Below are 23454 nucleotides of genomic sequence, written 5' to 3'. Positions count from 1 at the left end.
TTCTAAACAAATTCATTGGATAAATGTGTGGGATAAGAGAAGCTGTATCATAAAAATTCTTCACATTTCACTTCCATTCCCATTCCTTTTCTCTTCTCCTCTGATCTTTGCTGTTCTGCTTTGCCCAGGAGAAGATAACACTTCTGGCTGACCTTGAGATAAGACTAATACAGCTTTCTGCCAGCTTCTCTATCTCTCAGTACAAGGGGGGTTTGGGAGGTTTTGAGGGGGGGCAGTGGAGCAGCTTCCCTGGTTTCTTTTTGACCAGGGGGGTTTCCATATTGTTTGGTAATTGTAAATATGTGTATAATATTGTAACTACTGTATGTTTTGTACATATTCATTGCATTCCATTGCAGAGTACAGTTTTTGCTTGTAAATACAGCTTCATTTGCTTCTAATTGAGTTAGTCTGGCTAAAGTTAATGCCAGGGGAAACTTCAACCCACAACACTTGCATATAGTTCTCATTTATTAATTGTCACCTGTGGAAAAACAATATTATTTTGTAGGAAAATAGAAAAAGGTCAGGGTATCGTGTCCCACCTTATTTTCATTTAGCCTCTAAGGTGAAGTGGAAGTTCATTAGGAAATTTCTGTATCTGGGAAGGCGTTATGACCTTGCATTGCTCAACATTAAGATACTAAGATTCAGCTATCCAGATGAACTGGAGATTTCAGTTTGAAGACATGTTCAGGAGTAGTCACACAAAATATACTAACATCAGTTTGACTTTGCAACTTAAAAATGAGTGCACAGCCCATGAAGTTCACAGCCAAGCAATGTGCTATATGATCATAATAAAAAAGTAATTACATCTAGAAATGGTGTGCTGCTATACATTTTTATAGTAGGATTTTAAGAAAAAAAATGTCCTACATCTATTATAATACAGCGCCATTCGGTGTAAAAATTACTCTTAAAATTTATGGCTATATTTTATCATCAATAGTTAAGCATGAAATAAGTTAATTTATTTTTTTCTCTGTAGAAGCAGAATACAGTGTTTTCCCACACTTACACTTTCCTCACTCTCATTTTCATATAAGAACAGCAATTTTTAAATCAAGCTCTGTATCAGAATGGTGGGGCTTTTGTGGGGTTTTTATTTGTTTGTTTGGGTTTTTTTTTGTTGGGTTTTTTTGTTTGTTTGGTTGGTTGGGGTTTTTTTTTGAGAATAGGACAAAACAGGTTAAAGCTCAAATGTCCTGAATTAATTTTGTCATTGTAACTTGAATGGAAAAACTTTTCAGATGTTATCAAAATAAAACAGATAAATTTTTGCATTATATTGCTGTGTTCATTCACAGATATAATAAAATGAGGTTTTAGGGATATATGAACTTCCCCTTGATGTCTCTGTTTACCCAAACCACTATATTACACAGGGTTGCTCCTCAGTGTTTTCAGAAACTCCAGTCAAAGCAGCTGTACATGAAAAATCAAATCGCTTTGTGCTTGTTCAGTTTAATTGTACATGTGTGATTCATCTGTATGTGAGCACTAACCTTTTCTGGTGGGTTGGTCCTGGCAGATGTCCACAAAAGCACTCCCCCTCCTTAGCTAGACAGGGAAAAGAAAACGTAATGAAAAGCTTGTAAGTCAAAACAGAATGAAATCGGAAGAGAAGGAGACGGAGAGGGAGAGGGAGAGGGAGAGGGAGAGGGAGAGGGAGAGGGAGAGGGAGAGGGAGAGGGAGAGGGAGAGGGAGAGGGAGAGGGAGAGGGAGAGGGAGAGGGAGAGGGAGAGGGAGAGGGAGAGGGAGAGGTCAGGTTTAGCTATATAGGACAGGAAATACTGTATTAGGTATTTAGTAATCATAGCACCAGCTTGGAATCCTGGGGATTTAGAATATCAAATTTGACCTATATGTAGAAAGTATCATACTCAGTACCATAAAAGGTCAGGCTAAAATTCGGGCCCTTTCACTCAATACATTTCCCTTTCTCAAATTGTTTTCTCCTTCAATGCATTTTTGAGATTTTGATGTAGGAACTTTACTGGAAGGGTAAAAAGTAGAAAAGATGAAGCTGTGACTAAAATTAGCAGAGTCTATAATTCACGAACCTCAAAGCAAGTTTTATTTTTACTTATACTCTTGCACTTTGGCGAGGTTGCTTGCCATTATGCCTCAAATATGGAAATTCAGCTGTTACGGGTTATGTTTCTGACCATTTTGCAGGCTTCCTGTGAAAATAATTGAATTTGAGTCATCTTCTACCAAATCTTAAATACGTGTGTTTGAAAGCTGGGACATTAAGGTTTGCACATTTTTGCATAAGCAAATGCTAAATATAGCAGATATGAATGCAGGAACCTTGCACAACACTAACGTTTTATGCTTCTTGAAGTTTTCTGTTATCTGTGATAGTTATTTTAAATTGAAGAAATGTGTTGATTCAGAATTTCCATCTTTCTCTAAATTGTTTTTCATCTAAGGGAAATGCTTCTTTTGAATCACATGTCTTCATCATCCATCACCTCACTGTTACTATATAAGAAAAACAATGTAATTCTGGGGAACATACCAACTATGGATATTTTGCAACACAGCCCTTCTAAGGGAACAGTGGACAGAGACCAAAGACATTTTGACAAGATTTTGTTCCAGGTTGCTTGATCCCCCAATTCAAGCAAAGAAAAATATGTGCCATTTCCAAACAAAACAGTAGCCCAAATATTTTCACTTCCACTTAGAACTGCACTGTAAACCTGTTCGTATGAGGATGCAGCCTGATTGAAGCTAATCGAGTAAACTGCCAATGAAACTGCTGCATGCAAAGGTCTATGTTTGCTGAACATGAGCCAGCTCAGGTTCATGGTAGTGCAGCTACATAAGGTATGCCATAACCAGTAAGCTATGCTCAGTGTTTTCTTCATTCACATAAGGGCCTTATCAAGAAAAACAGACGTTTCTCAATAATTCCTATAACCATCTGAGTTAAAATTAAGTTTTTGAGTAATATTTTTACTTTTTAAATTCAATTTTACAATCAAGACTTTACTGAAGCAATTTCCAAGTTAGCAAGAAGAGAAAACAATTCTTCCCTAGGAATTATTGCTAAGATGATGTAAGTGATATTCATTGATTCAAAGACTTTCATCAGTATTATTCTACCTTGTTTGGCTCAGCCACTTGCATCCATTTAATTTCTACTTTATTTGCATGTTTCTAATTTCAACTAATAATGTGTCTTACTATGTTTCTAGGCAGTGGAAACTAAATTTTACTGGTCCCAAAGCCTTTCTTTTAGCTACAAATTGGTTGTGTTCCTCTTTGGTTTTGACCTATGCTTTTCAGTCTGATCATAAGAATTCTTAAAGCTATTACTTTTTTGCTATGATGTTATTGCTTTTTTGATTCAATCTGCTTTAGAGACAATAAACACAGTTTCCAGCCAATGAAATAATAGTTTGTTGGCATTCTGTGTTGAATTGTTTAATAAAATTGAAGTTTTTAATGTACAAACCAGAATCTGTATAGTTGGTAATATTATTTGGTGCAGACAGTGGTTAACATTCACATTTTAACCTCATTCCCATGCTGAAATATCTTTAATCCCTCAGAAATAAATTGTAGATCATCAACCATAAAACTGACTCTTCAGGAAAGCCATTCACTTTCAAAGTCAAGGTTGTAAAATGTTTTTTCAGACAATATGACTCCTGTTCAGCTCATCTGAGTAATAATTATTCAAAGCACATTGTGACTTCTCCACAAGGCTTCAAAACATCCTCCCATAAAACCCACAGAGGCAGTCTGGATCTTTTTCTGGTGGGTACCAAAGAACAAGGTTCTACTGCCTAAATTCTTGTGGAACAGAATCAGAACACTACCATTCCTTAATTCTTGAGATATAAAATTATCAGAAAGGATACTGAATAACTCAAGGGACACTACACTATCTAAAAATGCAGTGAAATTTAATGTGGTCTGTTTTCTGGCAGTATCTCTTGATCCTCGCAAATCTTGGTGGTGGCTATGGGCTACTTCCCTAGACAGTATGAACTTTCTAACCCCAACATCTTGGAAACTAAAGCATCTTGCAATATAATAGGAAGACGAAGTCCATCATGTGAGATAGCAAAGTTGGTCAAATATTTCAAATTGACACTATTTCTATTTAGCTTCAGTACAATAATCCTGCACTTATTCATTGCTTGTGTGTGGGGGAAAAATGACTATATTTTCTTGAATTCTTTACTCTAGGGATTCATAATGCTCAGACTGCACTGTTGTTTGAAGTAGTTGCCATCAAATCAATTCCACCTTCAACGTTAGTGATTTTCTTGTTGCATCTTCAGATCCAATTAAACCAATCATGCCTTTTCAATTAACTACAATTACCTTAATTAGATGAGAATAATAAAAAAAAAGGCAAAACAACTTCCAAAGTTAATCAAGTTACTATATCCTTATTTATAGACTGAAATCAAGCCTCTGCATGTTTTAGTTTAGCTTCCAACTTCATCACAAACCAACATCAAAAAGCTTTAAGAGAACAGTAGCAACATACAGTCAGCTCAGGTTTAAGAGGGAAACCCCAGAGCTACGGTTTATTCTCTGGAACCTGTTATTTATCCCTAGATAGGGAGCAGGCCTGAGACCTGCTGAGAGCAGTGATGTGGAAGAAAGAAGTTCACAGTATGAAGAAAAAGGGATTGATCACATGGGAGAATTATAGAAAGCTAGTCAGGTTATGTAGGGATGCAACAAGGAAAGCCAAGGCTCCTTCAGAATAAAATCTGGTGAAGGAAGTAAAATACAACAAAAAGGAATTCTTCAAATACATTAGTGGCAAAAGGAAGAACAGGGAAAATGTAAGCCCAGCTCCTGCTGAATGAGAAGGGAGCTCTGATAACTATGGATGCAGAGAAGGCAGAGCTACTGAATGCCTTCCTTGCTTCAGTGTTTACTGCTAGGACTGCCTCCCCTTCCCTCCCCCCAACCGCCTTCCCCCCCCCCCTTTCCCCCTTCCTCAATCCCAGGAATCCCAGACCCTGGAAATAAGAAAGCCTGGAAGAAGAAGGACTCTAGGACGCTACACTGGTCAATGAGGATTGGGTTAGAGCTCATTTGAGAAAGCTGAATATACATAAACCCATGGCTATGTGTCCTGGTTGCCAAAAAGGCCAGTAGTATACTTGGGAGCATTGAGAAGTGTGTACTCAGAAGATCAAGGGAGGTTCTTCTCCCCCTCTATTCAGCCCTAGTTAGACCACATCTGGAATCTGGTGTACACGTCTGGGCTCCCCACTTCAACAAGGACTGGGAACTACTGAAGAGAATTCAACAGAGAGCTACAAGGTTGATTAAGGGACAGGAGCATCTCTCTTAGGAGGAAAGATTGAGAGGCCTGGGGCTGTTTAGTCTGGAGAAGAGAAGGCAGGGAGGGGATCTAATCAATATCTGTATATATCTGAAGGGTGGCTATCAGGAGGATAAAGCCAGTCTGTTTTCAGTGATACCCTGTGATAGGATGAGAGGCAATAGATGTAAACTCAATCACAGAAAATTCCATCTCAAATAGACAAAAAATGGCATACATGCAATGGTGATGTTAGGTTCATAAGACCAAACTAAACCTGGACTGGGGCACAACTCCAAAATCACATGTGAAGCAGATATAAGAGGTGAGTCTCAATACCAACTAATTCAATATAGGGATACAGTCAACTGCACTGGATTACTAGCTGGTGAAGACATAGCACAAGCTTTGTTATCTCTTTACCACAATAAGCCTAATAAAGAATGGGAAGTAACATGAAATGTAATCCAAACTAATACACTAAACCTGCAACACATGTTTCTGTTACAATGCAGTGGTACAGACTGGGGTCAGAGTGCCTGGAGAGAGGCCAGGCAGAAAGGGACCTGGGGGTACTGGTTGATAGTAGGCTGAACGTGAGCCTGCAGTGTGCCCAGGTGGCCAAGAAGGCCAATGGCATCTGGGTCTGCATCAGGAACAGTGTGGGCAGCAGGAGCAGGGAGGTCATTGTGCCCCTGTACTCAGCACTGGTTAGGCCATACCTTGAGTCTGGTGTCCAGTTCTGGGCCCCTCAGTTTAGGAAAGATACTGAGTTGTTGGAATGTGTCCAGAGAAGAGCAACAAAGCTGGTGAGAGGTTTTGAGCACAAGCCCTATGAAGAGAGGCTGAGGGAGCTGGGGTTGCTTACCCTGGAGAAGAGGAGGCTCAGAGGAGACCTTATTGCTGTCTACAGCTACCTGAAGGGAGGTTGTAGACAGGTGGGGGTTGGTCTCTTCTCCCAGGCAACCAGGTGGGGGTTGGTGTCTTCTCTTAGGCAGCCAGCACCTGAACAAGAGGACACAGTCTCAAGCTGCACCAGGGGAGGTTTAGGCTGGATGTTAGGAGGAAGTTCTTCACAGAAAGAGTGATTGGCCATTGGAATGGGCTGCCCAGGGAGGTGGTGGAGTCACCATCACTGGAGGTGTTTAAGAAGAAACTGGATGGGGCGCTTGGTGCCATAGTTTAGTTGATTAGATGGTGCTGGGTGATAGGTTGGACTCGTTGATCTCAAAGTTCTTTTCAAAGCTGGTTAAAGTTTTTTCAAAGCTGGTTAATTCTATTTTAATGATGGTGCATACTGATGTTGGCATGCATCCATCTTCCTTCAGTCAGCCCTTTTCTCATGTGTGGCTTTTGTCTCCGTTCTTTCCTGGAGAACATAAACAATTTCCTTTAAAGCACTGAAGCTGTCTGAAATCAAACAGATAAACAATGTTTCCCCACATCTTTTCGCCCAAGATCGTGTCCTTACAGCATGCTCCATTAGCTGATAGTGGGCAGATTTTATAGCGCAGCTGGTAGGATAATAAAGCTGCAGAATTTTCAAAAGATTAATTTGTTACAGTTGAGATTAAAACAATTAGCTTTGTGCTACTATTGGCCCAACTAGTGTTTTGCAAGCATGTAATTTCCCTCCATCAAACATACTTGACAAAAAAGTGGATGAAAGACTGAAAATACATGCATGCCTTTATGAACGCTAATAAATGGGGAGAAACCCTTTGAAGAATGCATTCTGTATTCCTGAAATATTTTCTTCATTCATGTGTGTAGAGAAATTTTGCCTGCCTTTTATTTTAAACATTTACAGCTCACTAACAATTAATAGCAATTTATATCCCAATGCCAAGTACCATTTTTTTAATAACTCTTATGTAGTACAGTTATGTTTGAGTTTCTTCCATATTACTGTTGTGACTGTTTGAGGCTGTGCCTTTAAGAAAGCGAATACGGTGGACGGAAGTTGGCAAATGAAAAGAACGGATCTAAACTATTTCATTGGTAAAGTGGGAGGAAGCACCTTCTGAACTGGGAGTGCAGGAAGGTATACTGGGCTTTCCAGCACTTTTCTGCAGTCTTGCTTCCGCCTCTCCTTCGGGCAGCAGCTTTCTGTGCTGGGCTTTCTGCCAAGGCTTCGGCCTTGAAACCGATAAGCTATAAGGCCTGTATTAACTCCTTTCCAATTAACACAAAACTGCCTCTAACTTTTTTTTCCCTCTTTCTCTCTCTTTTCTAACCACTCTGGGGAATAGGAGGAGAGAGGGGGAGAGCAGAGGTGGGGAACCCCCTCAGCGAGAGGGGGGAACTCTCATTTCTGTGTTACTTTATTGTATATCTTTGTATATATTGTAAATATTGTAAATTTGTATATATTCCCCTGCATATCCTACATTGCTTCGTAAATATACAGCTCCACTGCTTTGCTAATTCAGCTGTGAGTTTTTTTTTCCCTTTCCCTTCAATTTTCTTTCCCTTTACCTTACAAGGGGGAAGGGAGGAGGCTTCTTGGCCTTACCCTTCCAACCCTCGACAACTGTATTGTTAACTTGCAAGCATGTCTTGTAGAATGAGAAGAGGATGAAAATCACTCCTTACCTTAATCTGAATCAATTTGAAGCAATTGCAGAAGCCCATTCTTTGTAACTTTCTTAGAACTAGCTTATTAGAATGATTTTTATGCACTTATAATTCACTGAAATTAAAAATAAAGTAAAAAAAAAAACAACCCACCACATTATTAACTTCCATCAAGTTTTCACTTTTCTGAATAGAAAAAGACTCCTCACAAGAATGGTTAGGAACTGATTTAGTAGCTCAGTCCTCACATGACATAAATATAGAAAAATAAGATGGGGGCTGAGAATGAATTTAGATGCTTGCATTCTAGTGAAGGGATGGAAAGAAAGGATTTCTGGATAATTTCTGAGCTACAAAAGTGGATGCTAAAAGGAGTTTATTTTTTTCCTCAGATCATGTTATTTTGTTAAGTTGAACTAATAGCACTAGCTAAAGTTACTGTAAAAATTGCATCCAAATCGCTTCCATCAGCATTCAAGAATGAACAGTTCTTCACTTTTATTTCAGTTCTTGGCTTTATCTGAGTAAAGATATAAACTCTAGCAAATTTGATGTTGATTTTGGATGGAAGACAGATGTTCCTGGAAGACTAGGTTGACAGTTAGTGATTTATTTCAGTGGGAATAAGACCTGGAGAGGTTGGAGAGCTGAGCAGAGTAACCTTATGAAGTGCAACAAGTGCAAGTGTAGAGTCTTGAGGAATAACCCCACGCTTCAGTACAGGTTAGGGACTGACCTGCTAGAAAGTGTCTTCATGAAGACCCTGAGAGTGCTGGTTCATTAAGGAGAAGGTTGGCCATCAGCTCAAGGGAGGTTGTGCTGGTGTGGCCGGACCTGGACTCCCCAGTTCAAGGACAGAGAACTACTACAGAGAGTCCAATAGCATGCCATAAGGATAATTAGGAGACTGGAGGAGAGTGGGGGGGGGGGTGTGGGGGGAGAAGTTTGGGGTAGATGATCTCCAGAGGTACCTTTCAACTCCTAAAATCCTATGATTCTGTGATTCTAAGTCCAGTAAGTAACTCGGTGAAAGAAAAGGGTCAAAGAGGTTGGTAATTGTAGGGGGTTTTTAGGGCTCAGGCACATTCTCTAAAAAAAAACAACTAAATCTCCCTGCCTCAAGCTAGATTTAATAATCCTAAAATCTACATTTTTCTTTCTTTATTTATTCACTCTGTAGATGAAATGCATGGATTGTTTTCCTCCAAGGACATGTATATCATAGTTTCCATGGCACTCTTTGCTTAAAGTATAAAACGCGTTTGGCCACACTTCAAACAGCACCTCATGTATTTCATCTTCAGCCATTCTGAAAAATTAAGTGCATGAGGCTTGGTAATGATGAGGATGTTTTTGTATATCAGTCAGGTGGAAATTGGAAAGGTGAAATCAAGTGTACAGCTATTAGGAAATGTGGTGGTGAGAGTAGATGTAATCAGGTTGATAAAATGTAACACCTCGGACCCTTTTCTGGGTCATTTAGAGATGAAAGAATGGCCCAGTGCAACACACGACAGATAATAAACTAGAACACTTTGACTGATTTACAATAGCTAAAGGTTAGAAATTGATTTTTTATTGTATTCTCTTTTTCTTTGTTTCCAATATTTATTTTTTTAGTGTCTGCCATTTAACACAGGCTGGGTGCCAAAACTGTCTTAGAAAGTCTGCTGTGCCAGATGTCACCCTTTTGCCCTTTTGCTCTGTCTGCAAATTTTCTTTTAAGAGTGTTTGAAACTAAGTGAGCACACATTTTCCAGTAAAAGAGGCACTATGAGTAACACCTTTTGTGTTTTTGAATAACACCCACAAAGTTCAGAACACATTATAATCAACTACATCAACTATATATTTCAAAAAGGTTATTCTTAACTCTTAGATATGTGGAGCGTGTTTTAATTGTGTTTTGAGCTTCTTGTGTGCAAGAGGTCTGTTCTATTATTTCCAAAGGAGAAAACTTCTCCTGTTGGAATTCATTATGTGGGAAAAGGACTGATTTCCTAAGGTTTTATTCCTTAAACAGTAAATTTCTAGAATGTAGAAGTGTCCATTCTCAGGTTATACCAATGAATAAAAACATTTTATTTTAATTTAAATGAGACACATATAAACTCTTACTTTCTCAATTTTTCCCATTCTTCAAGTACCAGTAACTGTTTAGACAAAGACCTTTAAAATAGGGAGTGGGTTCTCTCTTTGTAGAACAAAGAACTGTAACATTTTCTTTGCATTTGAAAAAAGGTCTAAAAACTGTTGTGTATTTCATTGCAGGGTAGACTTGGACTGATTTAGTCTGGCCACAGAAGCTGAGTGTTACATGTTCTTATAATAAAATGTGCAATAAAATAAACAAAGGGCAAAAATTCTCAGCCAACATATCCACAGATTGGTTCTGAGATAAAGGAACACTAATTTGAATAAAGTATCCTGGTTATGTATGCAAATTCACAGACAAGGGGCTAGGAGCAACCCTCTGGAAAGAGATCTAGGGTTGATGGCAGGTTGAACATGGCTCAGCAGTGTGACCTGGGAGCCAAAGGGACAGTTGTGTCTTGGCATGCACCAAGCACAACATAGCTGGCCAGTCAAGAGAGGCAATTGTCCCGCTCTAAACTGGGCTGGTGCACTGGGCACCTCAAGTACTGTGTGCAATTTTGGGTTCCTCATTATAAAGACATCCAAAGGTGGATGATCAAGATGGTGAAAGGCCTTGAGGGCATGATTTGTGAGAAGCAATTGAGGTCACTTGGCTTGTTCAACCTGCAGAAGAGAAGGTTTAGGGTTGAACTCATCACAGTCTACACCTTTCCCAGTGGTAGCAGTGGAAGGGGAGATGCTGGTCTATTCTCTCAGGTGACCAGCAGTAGAACACAAGGAAATAGAATGAAGCCACATCAGGGCAAGTTCAGAGTGGACTTTAGGAAAAGATTTTTCACTGTAAGAGTGATCACTGGTACAGGCTCCCTAGTGAAGTGGTTATGGTACCAAACCTGTCAGAGGTCAAGGAGTGTCTGGACAATGCTCTTAGTCATATGATTTAGTTTTAGGTAGTCCTGCAAGAAGCAGGTAGTTGAACTTGATGATCTTTGTATATGCCTTGCAACTCAAGATATTCTATGATTTTATGCAAATATTGAAATACTCAGATAAAGCCACTATGGAATTGTTCATATTAAGTCATGGAGCCAATGATCTGAGCTATCAGTCCTGGCTCCCTTTATGCACAGTGGGTAGAAATAGTTACTTTAAGGACATACTTTATCTTAGTTTAAAATCTGATTAAAAACCAGAGCATAAAAATTATCCATAGAGCCATTTATTCACTAAAATGAAATCCACACTGGCTAGTTTATGTGTAGACATATACACAGCAAGGTTCAAAGTTATGTGTGAAGACATTGCTCCCTACTTTGGAGCACAAGTCAGCAGCACCACTGACCTGCTCACCAATATCACCAATTGGGGTGTCAGGAAAACGTGATTGTTACACATGCACTTAATTGGGTTAAGGATGGTTTTGTATGTGTCAGTTTCTGGGTAAGTGTTGGAAGAAACAAATCATCATCTCTTCCTCTTCATGGAATGTATTACCATCCATTGATATAGAAAGGCAACATTACACTAATTTAAGATATAAAGCTCTATACTGAAGGTATCCATAAACGAAATTAATCCAACACAATGGCAGGAAAACTTTCTGTACTGACAAAAGCAGAAACCTTAGTCTACGGAATAATAAAATACGTCATGTACAATCTCTGTTAATGAAATAAGAACCAATGCAGAATGATGTCTAGGGAAAGGTCATTTAGAGTATACCTGTAAGGTTTTGATCTAGGTATGTATAACTCTCATATTGCTATTTCTGTTACTTTGATTTTTATATATATATATATTTTACATTGCATAGAACACATAGAGTACATAGAATAAACCAGGTGGGAAGAGACCTTCAAGATCATCGTGTCCAACCCATCAACCAATCCAACTCACCTAAACAACTAACCCATGGCACCAAGCACCCCATCAAGTCTTCTCCTGAACACCTCCAATGACCGCAACTCCACCACCTCACCAGGCAGCCCATTCCAATGGGCAATCACTCTCTCTGTATAGAACTTCTTCCTAACATCCAACCTAAACCTCCCCTGGTGCAGCCTGAGACTGTGTCCTCTTGTTCTGGTACTGGCTGCCTGGGAGAAGAGACCAACATCCGCCTGTCTACAACCTCCCTTCAGGTAGTTGTAGAGAGCAATAAGGTCACCTCTGAGTCTCCTCTTCTGCAGGCTAAGCAATCACAGCTCCCTCAGTCTTTCCTCATAGGGCTTGTGTTCCAAACCCCTCACCAACTTCGTTGCCCTTCTCTGGACTCCTTCCAGCAAGTCAACATCCTTCCTAAACTGAGGGGCCCAGAACTGGACACAGTACTCGAGGTGCGGCCTAACCAGTGCAGTGTACAGGGGCAGAATGACCTCCCTGCTCCTGCTGGCCACACATTTTGGTGGGTTTAAGAGAGCAGTAATATGTAGAATAGATATCAAAAGTTCTGTAATTTACAGAGTGTCTGAAGAGTCAGTCTGTTTCAAGGAAATAAAATAAAATTTATGTTCTAAATAGAATGCCAATATTTTTATGTAAAGGGCATGTTATTAAAGAAAGTATCTGTAAAACAATCTCCTTTTTGCAACCACTTAAGATAAAAATGATCAGCAAGGATATATTGTAGAATCCTTGACTTATTTAAATTCATGTTTATCTATATGTCAGCACTCATTTTCACAGTTGGTCAAAAATATTTGTGACAAGGTTTTGAAAGTTTTCAGTGAACTCTGCTTTCAAAGTGGATGTGGTGATTAGCTCTTGGAACTCATGTTTTGAATAATGAAAAGCAGTTTAGTAGGGTAACAAGTAGTCAAAAATATTTCTTGAAAGGTCAGATCACTTGTGTGTCTGCTTTGTCTTTCTTTTTGTAAGGAAAGTAAAAAATGAAAGACATCAGAACACTCTTCACCATGCTAAGAATAAATGTCAAAGTCATCTCTAAAGGAAGAACATTAAACTGCTACCAAAATGCAAATTAACACCAACAGAGATATATCGGACAATTCTTTTTAGTAGTAACAAGACGAATATTAGCTTAAATGCTGATGTCACAAGGAATGGTCACTAATATAAACAGACCTAACTTCCACAGCAGGACACAGAATCTTGATTTTGATCTTCAAAAATGGTAAAATTGTTTCTGTTTGACTTTTAGGTTGTTTTGTTTTGTTTTCTTAATGCTTTACTAGATTTTAACACCAGTGCTTTATTTTCTGTAAACATGCCATATTCTAGAAATCTCATGCCAGCCATCTACCAGAATGCAAATTCACACCCACAAAAAAAATATTGCATGATTTCTCCTCCTGTCCAATTTTGTATTATCACTATGGAACAATGGGCTGTATCAGGAGAAGTGTGGCTAGCAGGTCGAGGGAGGTGATCCTCCCCCTCTACTCAGCCCTGGTGAGACCCCACCTGGAGTACTGTGTCCAGTTCTGGAGCCCCTATTACAAGAGGGATATGGACGTGCTGGAACGTGTCCAGAGAAGGGCCACAAGGATGATCAGAGGGCTGGAGCACCTCTCCTATGAGGACAGACTGAAGGAGTTGGGGCTGTTCAGTCTGCAGAAGAGAAGGCTCCGAGGTGACCTAATTGTGGCCTTCCAGTATCTGAAGGGGGCCTACAGGAAGGCTGGGGAAGGACTTCTCAGGATTTCAGGTAGTGATAGGACTAGGGGGAATGGAATGAAGCTGGAGGTGGGGAGATTCAGGCTGGATGTGAGGAGGAGGTTCTTCACCATGAGAGTGGTGAAACCCTGGAATGGGTTGTGCAGGGAGGTGGTTGAGGCCCCATCCCTGGGGGTGTTTAAGCCCAGGCTGGATGAGGCTCTGGCCAGGCTGATGTAGTGTGGGGTGTGCCTGCCCATGGCAGGGGGGTTGGAACTAGATGATCCTTGTGGTCTCTTCCAACCCTGACTGATACTATGATACTATGATAATGTTGAAATATTTTTTTCCTGTCCATTCAATTTCAGGTCATTGTTCTAACAAAAGATTGTTTTCAACATAAGTCCTTCCCAAACCATCTTCTCTTTTGGGATTTTTTTTTCAGCATCAGCTGTAAGTGAAACCATATTTTTATGCTATTTTAATGATGAAGACTTTCACACATTTATAAAAATGTTATTCTATTGCAAACTCAGTAACAGATCATTAAGGACTATATTTTCATTATAACTAAAAATAATTAAATCTGAACAAATGATTCTTAGTTGAAAAAAATGTACTTGTTTTCATAGTATCATAGTATCAGTCAGGGTTGGAAGGGACCACAAGGATCATCTAGTTCCAACCGCCCTGCCATGGGCAGGGACACCCCACATTAGGTCAGGCTACCCAAAGCCTCGTCCAGCCTGCTCTTAAACACCTCCAGGGACGGGGCCTCGACCACCTCCCTGGACAACCCATTCCAGGGTTTCACCACTCTCATGGTGAAGCACCTTCTCCTCACATCTAGCCTGAATCTCCCCACCTCCAGCTTCATTCCATTCCCCCTAGTCCTATCACTACCTGAGATCCTGAGAAGTCCTTTTCAAAGTTTAACTTTCTGCAGCAGGACAATTGAAACAAAAATATCTCTGATTTACAATCTCCATAGCTTAATTTGTGGCATTTTGCATGCAATGACAGCTAGTGAAGGAGGCTACCTTTAAAATGCTATCAAATTCCAGGACTTCAGTGTGACCTGCTTTACTGCAGAATGAAAAATACTTCCCCTTGTTAACCATATCTCTTAATTCAGTATTTTATTATCTTACCATAAAGCTATCAAAACAAGAGAAAATCATGAACACTACATTCAGCTCTAGTTTAGTAGAGTGGAATCATACAGCTAACCATTCCACATGTTACTGGGATGTGTCTGAAAACAAACTCCATAATTATTTAATAGGATAATTTTATTGTTGTGACACTTTTTTCTTTTCATAGAGTCATAGAATCAATAAGGTTGTAAAAGACCTCAGAGATCAAGTCCAACCTGTCACTCAGCACCTCATGACTAACTAAACCATGGTTTCAAGTGCCATGTCCAATCCCTTTTTGAACACCTCCAGGGACAGTGACTCCACCACGTCCATGGGCAGCCCATTCCAAAGGCAAATAACTCTTTCTGTGAAGAACTTTCTCCTCACCTGAAGCCTAAAATTCCCCTGGCACAGCTTGAGACTGTGTTCTGGTGCTGGTTGCCTGGGAGAACACACCAACCCCCATCTGACTACAACCTTTTTCAGGTAGTTCTAGAGAGCAGTAAGGTCTCCCCTGAGCCTCCTTTTCCCCAGGCTAAGCAACCTCAGCTCCCTCAGCCTCACCTCATAGGGCTTGTGCTCTGACCCCCTCACCAGCTTTGTTGCCCTTCTCTGGACACATTCCAGTAAGTCAACATCCTTCCTAAACTGAGGGGCCCAGAACTGGACACAGTCACTAAAATTTAATTGCAAGTATTGATTTACCTGAACATGTGGGTTTGTCCTGTAATATATATATATATTTTATATATATATAAAATATATATATTACAGGACAAATATTATATTATATAGTATTATATTATATTATATTATATTATATTATATTATATTATATTATATTATATTATATTATATTATATTATATTATATTATATTATATTATATTATATTATATTATATTATATTATATTATAATATTTTATTATTAATATATACTATTGTCCTGTAATATATATTTCTCCCAGGCAACCAGCACCAGAACAAGAGGACACAGTCTCAAGCTGCACCAGGGGAGGTTTAGACTCGAGGTGAGGAGGAAGTTCTTCACCGAGCGAGTCATTTGTCATTGAAATGGGTTGCCCAGGGAGGTGGTGGAGTCACCATCCCTGGAGGCGTTCAAGAGGAGATTGGACGTGGCACTTGGTGCCATGGTCTAGTCATGGGGTCTGTGTTGATAGGTTGGACTTGATGATCCTCGAGGTCCTTTCCAACCTAAGTTTACTGTGATACTGTGATACTGTGATATGACAGTTTCCTTCAGTTAGTTTGGAATGTGGACCTGTGATTTGAAATTCACGATAACAAGGAAGATTAAACCAAATTTCCAAACACAGAGTACCATCCTCCTAAGGCCTACATTATAATTTTTTAAAATTACTAATATTCCCAGTCAATAGTCCATAATTTGACAATTAGGTTCATAGAGATTAAAATAGTCTGAATATTTCTATCTTCCTTATTTATTTTATTGTTCTATGGCAGGGGAAGAGGTGGATTGTCGTGGTGGTTTGTTACTGCATTTTTTAAATGAATTATTTTAATTACTAAATTGCTTTTTTCTTGAATTATTCTTTTAGAGCCCTGAAGTCTAGATGAATTCCAAGGAAGCAAGTGTCAGAATATTGCTCACCTAAGGCACTGTTTCAGAAACACATTCTTATTGTACCTACCAAAAGAATGTTCCTTCTTACTCATTGTTCTACTGCCTTTCTTTATAGCATTAACAATTTTAAGCTGAAAATATTGTTCCCATTTTAGTAAACCACAGCTGAAGTTTAATTAAGCTTTTGTATCCCCTGTAGTAAGACACAAATCGAAAATAACACACACACACAAAACAAACCCTTACAGCAGTTAGGGAGAAGAGAAGTGGGTGTTTTGGGAGGTTTGAAAGAAAAGGAACTTTTTCAGATATTTGACTAGTTGATTACTTATTTAACATCCAGCTCCAGTACAGCAAGTTTACAGTGCTCAGTTTCACATTGTGATGTGTTCAGATATATACCTTTTAAAAGCAAAAACCCCAACTCTTTAAATTTATTAAAAGCAATAGGATTAATTAGAAGGTCAGACATAAGTAGTGTGTAATGTAATCAAGTGTTGGTTTACCAGGGAATGATAAAGAGATTACTTTATGTTATATATACTTTAACAGCACAGTACATTACATATACTTTACATATACAGAAACACACATTCAAACATATGCAGTTGGAAGATACCAAAAAGCCTTTTCTCTAGATCAAAATACCAGCTGATAAAAAGGAAATGTTATCATACCGTGTTGGGATTTTGTTTTGCCAAAGCTACAGATGTGGCATTTAGGCTGAAGCTTGTCAGTGATCCACCTTCAGTATATGAACTTTTTAAGCTTAATCCATATGAGATGTCACACAGTGATGCAGAATCAATCTAAATTAGAACACAAACCATCAGCATATTGACTGGTTGGCAATCTACTAGTATGACAATCTCACTCAAAAGACAGAGTTCTAAAGCTTCCACAATTTTAGTAAAAAATTACCACTGTGAAACAGTTTTCAAAGCCAACTGCATTTCTTTTGTTTACAGAGACACAATTTGTTCTGCACATCTTTTTGGTTTTGTTATGGCTTGCTTTTTCTCCCTTTTCCAGAGTACCAAATAATATGTTTCAGCTAGGTTTAATCATGTGTCCTAAAATTCTTTCAGATGCAATGATTAACAGAATGCTAAAAATGAGATGAATAATTTATTAATTCAGTGAGTATTCTTCATTGATTAACTATGCAACATCTACCAAAGACTTAATTTTCAATATCTACTTCCATAATATGTTTATTTGCATGTCATACTGCAGAGAAACAAAACATACCTCAAATAATAACCTTGCATTTTTCATTCATGTTGTTATTATAGTCATGGCATGGAAAACTATCATCACATCAGGGACTTTTGGTATAAGTGATATTCTCAAATTCCCTGCCTAATTTTGTAGATACCTACTCTTCCATTTGAAAATTACCACAGAATATCTAGATCTCACAAAAAAACTCTCTACCATCATCTCAACAGCACTTACCTGCCCAGCGCTTGTCTTCTGCTTAACCAAAAAGGGGTTCATTTACTCATATTACCTCCTGACAGAAAGTGCTAGAAAACATAGCTGGAAACATAGCTGGAAAAGATGGAGTTGGGAGTGGTGCTGATGATGCCTCAGCCTCACTTAATCCATGAAGTCGTCAGGAATCTGGCCTTACCATCCCTGTCAAAAGGAGTTTGAACACCCACTCCAGGGAATGGCCTTATTGGGCAACCACATGATCTACATAAGCAGTACTCAGTCTTTCCTCTTGTGGGTATTCCACTTTACAAGGAGGATACATCAATACACAAGGAGAGATCATGAGTGAATTATTTCATAGACTGGTTTTAATAGCTTTGCTGAGAACAACAGATTTAAGTCAAAGTTGTTACTTTGGTGGATGTGGCATATGTAATTACAAACAGTCATTTAACTGCATGTCCCTGTGTGCTAAATGTATCTCAGCTTGAGTCACAGCGTTTTCCTTGTCACTTCCAACTACTTCATTCCTCTCAATATAATAGTTGCTGACAGTTTTCTATACTGACTGTAGACCTGAAGATCTATATGGTCTATATTCACTGTAAAGTCAACACTGGAATTTCAGAAGGATGCATAGCAATGTTTAACATTATGAATGCCAACATTGTCAATATAATCTCCACTTAGTGAATCAATTCTGAAATGATTAGTGGCACAAAACTTATGCCCAAGATACATCATAGCAGAACCAGAGGCTCTGCATCTTTGTGTCTTTGATAATGACCCTGAAGATGACCAGCAGTAGTGCAAAGCTGCAGAGACTTCAGCGAGGATAGTGGTCCTCCACGTGGTCCTCCCTGCTACATCTCCACTTTTGCACCTTTGCAAAGGACTGGTTTTGTATTTCTTTTTCTTTTTTTCCCCCCTTCCATCCATCCTTGTTCCTTCCAAGCCAAATCCAAATTATTTCTTGGTGGATTTGCTCCTTCCCTTTCTTTTTCCTCTCTATTGGGAGAGAGGATGGGGGAGGGATTCTCAGCCTTACCCCCATCTGAGCTCTTAAGTCCCAGTCAAGGCTCAAACCACCACACTAGCAAATTTTCTAAATAAGGTCCCAATGTGTTCTATTCATAGTACAAAGATAAATATTTACGATATCTTTTGACTTTAAAAAATTGCTAATGCAATATAGGCTTAACTATTTGTTGCAATTATTCATATATTCCTTGGGTAAATACCAACAACAGTTGTGAGAGATATTAACAAAACTTTTAAGAAATACAACAATATTTACTGTATGCCTACCAGTCAATAAATCTGACTGTTTCACTCTGAGCTCTGGAAAAGCTACCCAGCCATACATCCTGCCATAACACTGCCAGCATTGTCACTAAGCTTTGTACTGATGCTAAGAGTGGCTGGCAACTTCCTGGGAGAAGGGTATGTTGTGAGTAAGAAGTTTCCTAATAAACTCCAGAGACATGATAACCTCCATATTATGAGCTAGACAAGTTTATTTAATAAATAACTGAGAATAAAAGCACCTAAATTTAGCTATAGAAAAATATTCCCAAATAAGAAGGATCACTAAAGAATCCAGTGACAAGAACAAAGTCGTTAGTAGTGTACAGTGTACTTCACTTTATCTTAGATTAAACTAAGGAGTAGAATAAATGACAGACAATACAGAATGGCATCTCAGTGTAGGTACACTAGAGAAAGAACATTGACTCTTTCTTAGTAATAAACTTGGACCTATAATATCACAATGTTTCTGTCTGTAATATGATTTCTGACTGAGATCAGGCTATCTGGAAGTCCTATACAGAAACTAATGACAGGTCATTTTTTAGAAAGAAGGAAATAAAGTTTGGAATCCTCTGAAAATAGGTACATCTAACTTTCCTGCCTGACTTTGACTTTGCCATTTGGTTAAGTGAGTTTCACAGAAGTAGCTAAGGCAGTCTGAAACTGACCAATGCAATCTTCAAGTGTAGATTACATGTCATGACAGAATGTGTCTCTCCTCTTGCCTGGCATTAGTCATCTCCAGACTAACACTGAAGGTTTGCCTACATAGTATCATAGTATCATTCAGGGTTGGAAGGGATCACAAGGATCATCTAGTTCCAACACCCCTGCCATGGGCAGGGACACTCCACACTAGGTCAGGCTGCCCAGAGCCTCATCCAGCCTGGTCTTAAACACCTCCAGGGACAGGGCCTCGACCACCTCCCTGGGCAACCCATTCCAGGGCTTCACTACTCTCATGGTGAAGAACTTCCTCCTCACATCCAGCCTGAATCTCCCCACCTCCAGCTTCATTCCATTCCCCCTAGTCCTATCACTACCTGAAATCCTGAGAAGTCCTTCCCCAGCATTCCTGTAGACATGGTGTGAAGCTGGATTAATTTAGCACCAAACATGGTCTGAAAGCAATTCTTGTGCTATAATATAGGTGAAAGATGAAAGAGTATCAATATTTGTCACCACTGGAGATGTGGAGGTTTTCAGAAAAGTAAGTGTCAGGAATAAATTAAGAAAATTCAAGATTTCCCATGAGATGTGCTCAGAAGACTCCAAGATATCCAACTATAACTGTAATACGAGATCAAATATGAACTGGATTCCAGCTTCAATGCATTTTTTATCTGCTTACTAACAATAACAAAGGAAATCAGAACAAATTTATTCAGAGCAAATACATTAGTGATTTTAAATGTCAAAAAGATGTTATAGTAGACTCAGATAAAAAAGGGAGCTGTTGGAACCAGACGTTAAAGATCTTCCAGGAATTAAAATCGTTGACGACATTTTATTGTAATAGAAATGCAGGTAAATGAAGAAGGAATCCAGAACCACAATACAAACTGAAATGTCTGCTAAACATTTTCCAGTAAGAGGCTACATGCTGACAAGCTGAAACTTTTTTGGTTATACTGGCACCTAAAGAAACTGTAAACTGAGACACATCATAATAAATTAATTCTATAACTTACAGGAATGTTAATTTTTTTTCCCCACAGCCTACCCATCTATCATATTAAAAAGCATCAGGTAAAAGCCACTGCTGAGTTCTCTAACTCATCCTACAGTGAAAAATGTATAGGTAAGTCAAAGAAAAGTGCTGTGACCAGATGACACATTGCAGATCAAAAAATAATAACACAAGCAATGTCCAAACAGAACTTCTGTAGCACAGGAGATAAATTTTATCCATGTGGAACAGTTGTTATGCATCTCTCCAGAAGGCCCCAAACAATCCAAAAACACTTTGATGTGAAACTGCTCCATTCATTAAAACAGTTCATACTCTAGAATGTAGGATCCAATGCTAAAGGCAGCTGTCACCTACCACAAGAAAGCCTTAACCAGAAATGTAGGAGCTGACACTGAGACAAGCAAATATTTGATGCTTAAAATAAAACAATATGCAGAGAACAAGCCAGAAAGTTATGACTACAGGCAGTGAATTTGTTGAACACATATATTGAGCAGTACAAAATGCACAACTGCTCAAATAACATAAAACTCTAACTCATCAAATCACAACCCTGTGCTGAAGTGACTAAGGCAGGTATAATTTTCAAAGGCAGGAGTTCCATTCTATATTTACTAAATGCTCTCATTCTTGAAAGGTTTTTGTGGAAGAGTTGGGAACTGACTGAGAAACTGATTGAGGCACATTTTTCAAGTGTTTAGAATAGACATCAATAACAGAAAAACCTAGAAATTTCTAGTCACCATGTGTGCTTCAAGATAGATACACAAAGTAATTATGAAAGATTAATCCTGCCTATATAATATAACCAGAATTCGGGACAATGAAAATGAAATCCGTACACCTGCAGAGAAAAGATGGGGCAAACGTGAGAGCAAAGTCTGTGGTTGTAACTCAAACAGTAAGTTGTAGGACATATCAGTAAGTAGTTCGGTAAATACAAAGAACTGGTGGGCCTGACGAAATAGGCTACTGATAAAAAGGCCATATCCATATGATACTATATTTACTAATCACTTCTTGCCTCATCAAATTAGGCAACTCCTAACAGAAGATATAAGATAATTAAAGATATTGCTAAAACAAGAAGCTAACACCATGAAAGTGGTGAAACCCTGGAATGGGTTGTCCAGGGAGGTGGTTGAGGCCCCGTCCCTGGAGGTGTTTAAGACCAGGCTGGATGAGGCTCTGGCCAGCCTGATATGGTATGGGGTGTCCCTGCCCATGGCAGGGGGGTTGGAACTAGATGATCCCTGTGGTCCCTTCCAACCCTGAATGATACTATGATACTATGATACTATGATAACATGGAAGAAGGAAACCAGAATGAAAGGGGGCACCAAAAAAGAGTCTTACGTACACATAGCCTGAACTGAACCTGCATTTCTCACTACACTGTAGAGGCTTCTATAACAAACATACCCAGTTCTAAAAATAATGTAGAAACATGAGGTAGGGCACAGTCTAATACCTGCTTTCTGCTAATAAGTAAACAAAACAACAAAAATAAGCACTGAACCTTAAAGGAGCTCTGAAAGGCTTAGTGTGAATGGTATGGACATAAACAGAAGATGAAACAAGCTTAACTTAGTTTGCAATTAAGCTATTATTGCACTATAATAATCAATGCTATATATTATTATACCACAAAGGTATTTGCAGGTTCCTGTGGTGATCAGAGAAAAGAACAGCATCATCCCAAGAATGTCAAAATTTAGATGGTCTTACGGCAAAGTATTTCAACATGCATTTCAGGTAAAGCCATTAAAGAATCCCCCCTCTTATATTTCTATATGAGGAACTGTCATAGGGGAGAATTACATCACCTGTAACCAAAGCAGTTACTGCAATCAATGAGCATTTGGATATTCCCTGGCATCTGCACTATGTAAATCTCAAGACACTCCCATTTGTTTAAGTTAATGTGTGTGCAATTACAGTGAGGAGATAGTCATGCTTAAATTTTCCTTTTTAAGCAAGGTTCATTAGGATTGGTTAAAAGAATGTGAAATTATAAACTTGTGGGTGTTAGACAATAGAAATCATTTGCAATCTCTCAGCAGCAGCTTGGAAATAACAATTTCTGCAATATCCAGTCATGTCAAATAATCTACCATCCATAAAAAAACACAGCACTGCATGCAAGCTAATGAGGAATGCTGAATCTGGGAACAAGTAAACCTGTCAGCTAAACATCACATGGCAGACATGAAAGGTACAATGCTCTCCGACACAGAGCAAATGCTCTGTAGCTTTTAATATACTCCCGTCAGATGGATTTGGTCAATTAAGTAGAAAAAATGGTCAAAAGCCTTCACAAATTTTGCTGCTTCCTGGATTGGAGCTTCTCTAGTGGAAAGTTCAAATAGTCAGTTTGCTACTTGTTCATCACATAATCAAGCTCTATAAAAGCACCTCTCCTGTGAAGGCAGACTGAGAGAGTTTGGGCTATTCAGTCTGGAGAAGAAGAGAAGGCTCCTAGGAGACCTTATTGTGGCTTTCTAGTATCTGAGGCGGGCTACAAGAAAACTGGTGAGGGACTTCTTAGGTGTCAGGTAATGATAGGACTAGGGGGAATGGACAAAAATTAGAAATGGGTAGATTCAGATTGGATGTTAGGAAGAAGTTCTTCACTGTGAGGGTGGCGAGACACTGAAAAGGTTGCCC

Source organism: Melanerpes formicivorus, unplaced genomic scaffold, assembly GCF_026170545.1.
Source record: "Melanerpes formicivorus ecotype bairdi unplaced genomic scaffold, bMelFor1.0.p_v2 SCAF_3, whole genome shotgun sequence".
NCBI classification, from domain to species: Eukaryota; Metazoa; Chordata; class Aves; order Piciformes; family Picidae; genus Melanerpes; species Melanerpes formicivorus.
Note: the sequence above shows the minus strand (reverse complement) of the source record.